General features: G+C 37.0%; 1 non-coding gene across 1 annotated transcript; it reads left to right on the top strand.

The window, feature by feature from the left end:
* Positions 1-2,402: 2,402 nt before the first annotated feature.
* Positions 2,403-2,474, top strand: trnaa-ugc. Its single transcript has one exon. It is a non-coding gene; the product is annotated as a tRNA-Ala (tRNA).
* Positions 2,475-8,652: the final 6,178 nt, after the last annotated feature.

Below are 8,652 nucleotides of genomic sequence, written 5' to 3'. Positions count from 1 at the left end.
AGATGTCTCATTGAAGTTTGTCAAAGGGAAAACAACAAGATAAAGGCAATTACGGGGACATTCATTCTCCAAATCTAAACTAGAGAGATCTAAGTAGTATGAAAATAAAAAGTGTGAAAATGTTGAGAGATTTATCAATTTACCCCACCATTGATTCATTTTTGGCAACTTGATTTCAGTTTCATTTTAAGGGGTCTAATGTAATAATAATTTACATATAATACAGGAACGATCAGGAAATAGACTTCAAATATCTAACAAAGGTACACATTTTTAGATAAATGTGTGGAGCATTATAACTAAAGCATTTAAATATGAAAATCTTAAGAGGTTTTCATAATGTTGTACTGGCCAATTTCAGCATCGAGATTAATTCCAACATGATCTGGTGTATAAACATCCAAAACAAAACATGTTAAAGAACCATGGCACAATTTAAAAAGAGAAAGCAGTTTTTACTGGTGTAAATTACCCAGATAAAATTATTCACATCATGGCAGTTTGTGGGATGTTGCTGTGCACACATGAACTGCCGCATTCACCTATAAAATACAATAAATCCTGTGAAGTGCTTTGAGACATTCTCCAGACATGAAAGGTGCTGTAACAAATACAACAATTATTATTATAGCAATGACAAGGAGATTACTTTCTCCTTTCCACATCAAAACTTTGAGGATACAAAGCTGTGCGCAATTGGCTGCCGCATTTCGCCCACAAAATATTCAGTCAATTCACTTTACAGTAAATACTGTGAAGCTCTTTGAGACATCCAGAAGACGTGATAAGCACTATATCAAAATGCAAGGTTTTTTTTATTTTGTAGCCCGTCCAGATGGGATTAGGGACCTGAATTAAATCACAGTTTAGCTAATCTAAAAGAATTTGCCAAAAGATTTAGGTAATGGAAAAATTACCGAAGTAGCTGGAAAAAAAACTGTCTAGGCAATGAAAAGCACACCTTAAGTAAATAAATAGACAATGCGAAAGTCTCAGGCACTTGGCCATCAAGCTAATATAGTCATACTTATTATACCTTATGTTTATTAACTGGTTTGTGGGCATGATTATAAAATATCATCAAAAAGTGTTTTTTGGACGGATGGATTATGGTTGAAAGTATGATAGTGCGTTTGCCAAATAGCTACAAACCGCTTGCCAAACTCTTCAGGGATATCGAAGCTACATATATCAGAATCCCAGAACTAATCTATTCATGCTGTGCCTTCGGTTATTAGGTCTATCATTGTGTGGATCATACAAGAGATACAATATTTCACTGTTAGTCATGGCATCGTTCCATACGCTCGTGAAGCTGATCAGCTTCTATTTGTACTTAAGATGGATGGTATCATGTGGGAGTTTCAGTTGAGTGTTGATACAGTAGAAAAGAATAACAATAGAACTCGGAATAACTATGTTCTTGAAAGTTGCCAGTAGTTCAGATTTTTGTGGACAGAAATATGATCTCTGGGCTACAAGGCAGGGGCCTAGGAAGGGGTTCAAATTTGGATACATCAGCTGAATTTAACAGCCTACTTTACAGAGCATTGCTAAACCGAGTATTGGTTAACATATGTTAACACAATTTTTCCAGCCAGCGTGCTTGTGATTTCATTCAGTTCAGAGAACAGTCGTACAATCTCATGCAAGTATTGGTAAGGAGATGTTACTCGATTTGCAAAGAATTTCAAAGCAATTGCGAAATAATAATTCGGATGACTGAAAGACAATGCAAGCTGGGAAGTGAAATCTCACAAGCCATTAGAGTTCGGGATATTGCTATGGTGAGTAAAAATGTGCAGAATTTCTTTCATTTTTGGCATCATACATGGTATTCCACCTTTTGTTTCAAGCAGTCTTTAAAATTAATCGTGAGCTCAAAAGTCAATTCATTTCAACAACTCATTGTTTTCATTAAAATTCCGCAGCAACTAAACTTCGAGCTGGTGCATGGATTTCAGGACATAAATTGGCAGCACTTTAAAAGAAGAATCAAGAAGCAGAACACAATTTTAAGAATGAGTGGTAGAAACACAGACACCGACCGGTATTATGTATCAAGAGCAACTTTTACTGCAGCTTTCTACAGCTTCTTTATTGTTGTTGCAATTCTATTACATGTCAATCTTAGATATGCATTTATATCTGTATGTGCACAACTTGGTTTGTCCGCCCAATATATTTGTGCTAGATTGACATCACACTGTTTTAAGAATAGGAGCAGCAGTAACAGAAACAAGGAAAGCCCTGAATGGTCAGAGAAAAAAGCTTGCATGGGGAGAAGGTGTTTTGCCAGAGTACAAGTTACTTAGGCTTAGCAAGTAACCAATTTTGAAGAGGCTTGAGGTTACCAAACTACGCCATTCAGTGATCTATCCACTATTCCTGCCATATCGTGGAGCCCTGTAGCTCAGTGGTTAGAGCACTCGCCTTGCAAGCGAGAGACCTGGGTTCGATTCCCAGCAGGTTGAAACTTTGGGTAAGTTTCCTTACTCCACACGCCTGATAATAATCCCTCAAGAAAAAACACAATAATAAATTGGTGAATTCAATCCACGTTTCGCCCACAAATATACAGTCAGTTCACTTTACAGTATATTCTGTGAAGCACTTTGAGGCGTCTAGAAGACATGAAAAGCAGTATATCAAATGCAAGGATTACTATTATTATTTATTATTTATATCCCTCTCTTGTGTCATATCCTGTAGAATAATACTTTTCAGTTTATATTCCCACTCCTTATTCTCATTGTCCAATCTCAGTATGATTTGTCTACATTAAATGATTTTTGTCTGCCTTAAAATCTATTAAAATCCATTTGCATTTTCTTTCTTATTTGTAACTCCTTCCAGTTTGTTACCATCATTCTCAGATAACTTGTTTTCTCTCCCTAACTCCAAATCATATCTTCATTATGTTACTCTTTGGCTACTTGCTAAGTATAAATAACTTGCACTCTGTAACAGAGAAGAGTATATTAGCCAATTGCACAAATCCCTGCAATTCTGGAGGCCTACAATGTTATGAAGGCAGAGTCAAATCCTGCAGAAATGGCCCTCTCCAAACAGTGGCCTAAAGCCATTCCTGTACATCAGTCTCAAAAACATTTGTTATCATCCTTGTTGCTATTAAAAGCTTTAAAGAGCTTCAGTAAATATTTTAGAAGGGTTCTTAGTTAATGGAAATCTGTTTGATCAATCTATTTTTCATTAGAAGTTGGGTTAGTGAAAAAGCAAAAGAGTGATAGATCATTTTCATTTAATAACCTCAAGCACAGTTGATGCAATGATGTGTTTAAAAGTGATTTATGTCACTTTATGCACAATGGCCATTATTAAGGCATTGAAAAGGGGAGGAAAAAAAATCTGATTAAACGTTTGCTTGAGAGGATAATAGTTTTTAAATGATCAAACACTTTATAGAAAATTATGTTTTTTTGTGCTGACAATGCCATGGGAGATGTGGTCCTGAAGGGAGCAGACCTGGGTTGAATACTGGTAATGAATAGTCAGAGAAACTGTGAGCAGCAGAACTTTGAATGAAAAGAATGAGCTGAAGTCTGTGGAGGTTCAATCTAAGGAAGCTGGTGAGAGGAACGAGAAGGAGGATTTGAGCAGCAGAGAGACGCGTTAAAGGAATAGAAGGACGGTAATCCACCAACAACAAATTACATTTATATAGCACTTTTCACATCAGAATCCACAATCCAGAAATGGAGAAAGACAGTTTTAGTGATGGATTGGATATGGGGATTAAAAAACTGCTCAGGTTCAAATGGAAAGCTAAGATTGTTTGAGATACAATGGTGGATGCCGCAGAGCAGGGAGACTAGTCATACACCCAATATAGGACAAATATTATGCAATTTGAAACATGTAAGCCCAAAAACAGAGGGTTATGGAAAAGTTAGCTCCAGCAACTGAGTCCACTGAGATTCTCCAGTCTTGCAATAAAACCCCTGTAAATGTTGTATCCTGGAAACACTGACATAAAATTGAAAAAGTAATCCAAATTTGGAGTGTCAACTGTTTGTTTAATCCTCTGATAAAATCTTTTATTATGTTATGAGACTGACCGTGTCTGGTTTGTGTTTGAGTGCAGCTCTATTGTAATGTCTTTGCGGATGTACAGTATATTCATGTCTGATTTCAAGTTTTAAACTTCAGTACACAATGTTCTCTTCCATTACCATTGCAAGCAGCAACCAGCACATAAAATAACCCAATGAAGCAACTAATCCTGAGGCATAAGTGTAGCTTTGAGTTACCTCAAGGCCACGTCTCTGAATACCTTGCTACAAATAGACCAGCTACATGTAATACTTAACAAACAACATACAGTAGACAACAGAAATGACATGAACGGTGTGAGACTTTACCAGACAAATGCAAATTGTTTTAGTCTTCAACCTCAATATCACTTCTTTGAGAAATTTAATTTTCATTGTATTTTTCAATGTGATTAAATGCTGTCTGGGTGATTTGACGATTTTAATCTCAATTTGCAATTATGATGAGTTACATCTCCCTCTTTTAAGAATCCGCAAATCAAACAACATTCTGTAACTGTCTCTCAGGTTTCTAATGCTGCTGTCTGTAATGAAATGCTAGAAATACACAAGACATTCGCAGGTCAAATTACTCTTCCATTTTTAATCTATCTTTAAGAAAACGTGCTCAATCTCTGTGCAACACCTCTATTTGATGTCTCACTGGATCACTTATTTGTCTTTAGGTATGTGTATGCATGTGAAAATGTTTGTGTGTGGTGGGGGGAGTGGGGGGGGTGGGGGTCTGGAAGGAAAAGCAAAGGGGTGGTAGGACAGCACATCCTTTAAATTAATTCTATTAATGTTATTCTAATATTTCAGCTATTATGGCTTGATCTTTGTTAGTATTACCATTACACAATTATTTTTTGACAACAAATACAATTTTTTTTAATAATAAATATCCTTGCATTTGATAAAAGCTGTATCATGTTGAAACATCTCAAAGTGCTTCACAGGATTTGACTGTTAAGTGTAGTGACTGTACTTGTGACAATCAGTTTGCACACAGCAACGTCCCACAAACAACCAGAAGTGAATGACCAATTTTATATGGGATGATATTAGCCACCGGAAAAAAAAGCAGGACAAATAATCTTTCAAATAATGGCATGAAATCTTTAACAGCCAACTGGGACCTCAGTTTAAAGTCTCATCTAAAGGGCAGCATCCTCCAACAATGTAGCACTCCCCCAGCACTGCATTGAAATATCAGCCTAGAATATGAGCTCAAAGTCCCGATGTGAAAGTTTGAACCCACTATCTCCTAAATCAGCGTACGCTAAAGAAAGTTACATCAGAGTATGCTAAGGAAAAGTTACGTGGCAATGTACAAGACCAGAGAAGGCAGATCGGTTTCAGTCCATCTGTGCAGTCTAATCTTCTAAAATATCACTGCTTACTATCTCTCCCCCTCCCCCTCTCTCTGGATAAAGGCAGAGCAGTGAAATAGAAGAGCAACACAAATATATAATTGAGCCTGAAATCATAGAGTACAGTACTCCCAAATGCATAATCCTATTGTGCAATAACAACTGACATGTTTCACTTTGAACAAGATGTTACTGATTACATGTCTCAGTCCCGGCTGTAACTTTGTAAATTTGTGTAACCTCACATAGTAAAACTTCACACACCTGTGGTGCAGACTATGTGCCTGTAGGCAATGATGCCATGCATACCTGCAAGGAAGCATTTTGCGTGAAGTGGATGCATTTCAAAAAGAATGTTTATAAATAAAATGTATGGGTAGAATTTTCCTCCACTTTAAAGGGAAACAATTCCCTCCTATAACTTCAGTAAGTGACTCTTCTCGCAGAAATGTTAACTATGAAAAAAAATGGTCAGTACTTATCCATATAGGACCACAATACCTATTGGTGTTGTGTTTTGCAGGTACCAGGACATGCCTCCTACCTCCAAGCTTCTCATTGGATGACATGGACCTATTTAAAGATAGGTCAGCCTTTACTTACTCGCCCCTCGCTCCAGTTAGAACTTACTTTATCAACCTCAAAAAGATGGAGAGCTGAGTAAACCCAACAAATTCAAACCAAGAACCTTGCAGTCACAAGTCAGCTATCAAACAACTGATCCATTCAAGATGTTGCCATATATTGACCTCGTGAGTAATCTGTATTCTTCCAATAAAGTTGCCACTTCCTCCAGATAAAGTCATCGTATATGTATAAAAATTATATTCCCCCATCTATCAGTGGATTAATCATTCATTATTATGGATCAAAGTACTAATTATATTAACTATTTTATGGAAACTGAAACTTGTTATCTCAAACAGCCAGGCAGATACATTGCCAGCTTCCTTGTCATGTAGCCTAAACAATCGAGCAGCATAATCCGTCTAACCTGCAATCAGTCAGGTACTTTCTGTTGAAGTACTCATTTGGTTGTAACTTTCCCCCCAGGATTTGAAAGCTCCAAATTGATTCCCAGGGCTGGTCTCCATTAAAGTTCTAGGATTTCAAACTTTTTTCTTGTAAGTAATTGTGTGGCTTAGCAGGAAAACTTAGATCTGAAGTATTGGATCGCTGTGAGACCACAACACGATACTGCATTTCATAACAGGTAGTCTTGAAGGAGATGTCTCAGAGAGGACTGTTTGGAGGTATACAACATTTTAAATGGGAACCCAGAATAAGAATAATTTGCATTTATATGTAGCGTCTTTCACACAAGTCAATGTATTGCATAGCTTTGCAAGGGATAAGGTCAGTCACCTTATAAAAGGGAGTTTTTGAGGATGGACTCAAAGACAGTGATGGGACAAAATGGAGGGGTTAAAGGAGGGAGTTCCAGAAGTGAGGGGGATAGAGTCTGAAGGTTTGGGACTCCGTAATAGCTTGTAAAGGATGGAAGGATGAGCAGCACGGCCAAGCTTGTTGCTGTGATTGGGGGATGGTAGTATTCTATATTCTGAAGGATGAGATCAAATGGGCTGAAGGGCCTTCTTCGTCTGAATCAATCACGTGATTTTGTGAACTGAGAAGCTGCGTGGTTATCCAGCTCCCACGCCTCTATTCATGCTGCTCTTGAGAAAGACACTGGCCTTCAGGCAAACACCTGGCTTCTGTTTCATATTTCATATTTCTGATGGTAATATTGAAATCAAGAATTTACCATGTTGTCAATTGTACTCCATGAACCCAGACAAAACCAGGCTATAACATAATTTATTGGAGTTCAAGCCTGTTGAATCACCGAGGAAACAAAGGGCCCAGTAGTTAACTGACCCTTTCTTTTGTGTAACATTGCATCGAGTAAAGTTTCATATAACACAAGATGGGTAAGAATAGTTGAAAAGACAGTAACCTAATTGAAGGGTTCAGATAACATCCTTGAGTCCAAGAGTGAACTGTAAAATTAGTAATTGAGACTGAATTATTGTTTGTAATCCTCTGCAACCTAACGATTACTTTTTGTTTTAAAGATTTTAAGGATTTTCAAAAAAATATATATTTGATTGTGCTGTTTTTTTAAAATTTCTAATTGCAAAATGAAAAAGCAAACTCCAGATAATTTAGATAGTGAATTATAGAATAATGCCACTCTCCAATTTAATGTTAAATAACTTTTTCTTTTTGAATAGTGCCATGGGATCTGTCATATCCACCCAAAGGACAGCACCTCCAGCAATGAAGCACACTTCTAACACTGCATTGGAGACTCATCCTAGACTATGTGAGTTCAAAGTCCTGATGTGAGGCTTAAAGTCATAAATTTCTTTCTCGGAGGCAAGAGTGCTACCAACTGAGCCACGCAGCCTCTCTTTGCATTTTCACACATCTTCACTCATAAACATTCTGACGCTGGAATAATTGACTACTGTAGTGCCATACCTCAGCCAGAATAATAAAGCAAATCTGCCTAAAATATTTGCCTAAATTACCTCATCTATGTATATTATCTATCATTAGTCGATCATTCTTTGTATTTTATAATTAAACTATGCATGAAACATAAATGTAATCTACAGATATAAAATCAATCATATATATGTGTGTGTATCATCCTATGACCTACTTTCAAAAGATTCCATGTATAACTCTTCTATGCACTTCTCAGATCTTTTCATATCAGTTTCTTCTTGTACCGAATTCATGCTAACTGCATTCAGTTTTTGCATTTCAAGATAGATGTTTTTGCAAGCATTTTTATCTGTCCAGTATTTTCCAGTTCATTGACTTAGAATGACGGTGGAATTCTTCAACGACGACTTGTATCTGTATTTTTGTATGAAGTTCTTTTGAGACCTCCTCTTGACATGAAAGGTGCTATGCAAATACAAAATTGTTCTTGGTGTACACTAAAGAATGAAAGTTAAGGATGTTGACTAACGACACGGTTGAAGCTAATTTTGTGCACAGCGGCATCCAACAAAGAGCTGTGAAGTGAATACCCAATTTTATCTGGGAAATTGTTGGCCAGGATACCAGGAAGAACTCCATTCTTTACAGGTAGAGGCCCTCCCAGTCAATGACAGAACCCAAATTAAGTTATACCAACATCATCAAACAGATCTTTGTCTCTGCATTTCAGTTTAAGATGGCTTCCTTCGCCTGGAAATGACGACAACATTCCA

This window comes from Callorhinchus milii, unplaced genomic scaffold (assembly GCF_018977255.1).
Source record: "Callorhinchus milii isolate IMCB2004 unplaced genomic scaffold, IMCB_Cmil_1.0 Scaffold5, whole genome shotgun sequence".
Classification (NCBI taxonomy): Eukaryota; Metazoa; Chordata; class Chondrichthyes; order Chimaeriformes; family Callorhinchidae; genus Callorhinchus; species Callorhinchus milii.
The sequence above is the reverse complement of the archived record's forward strand: the minus strand, read 5'-3'. Positions and strand labels throughout refer to the sequence as shown.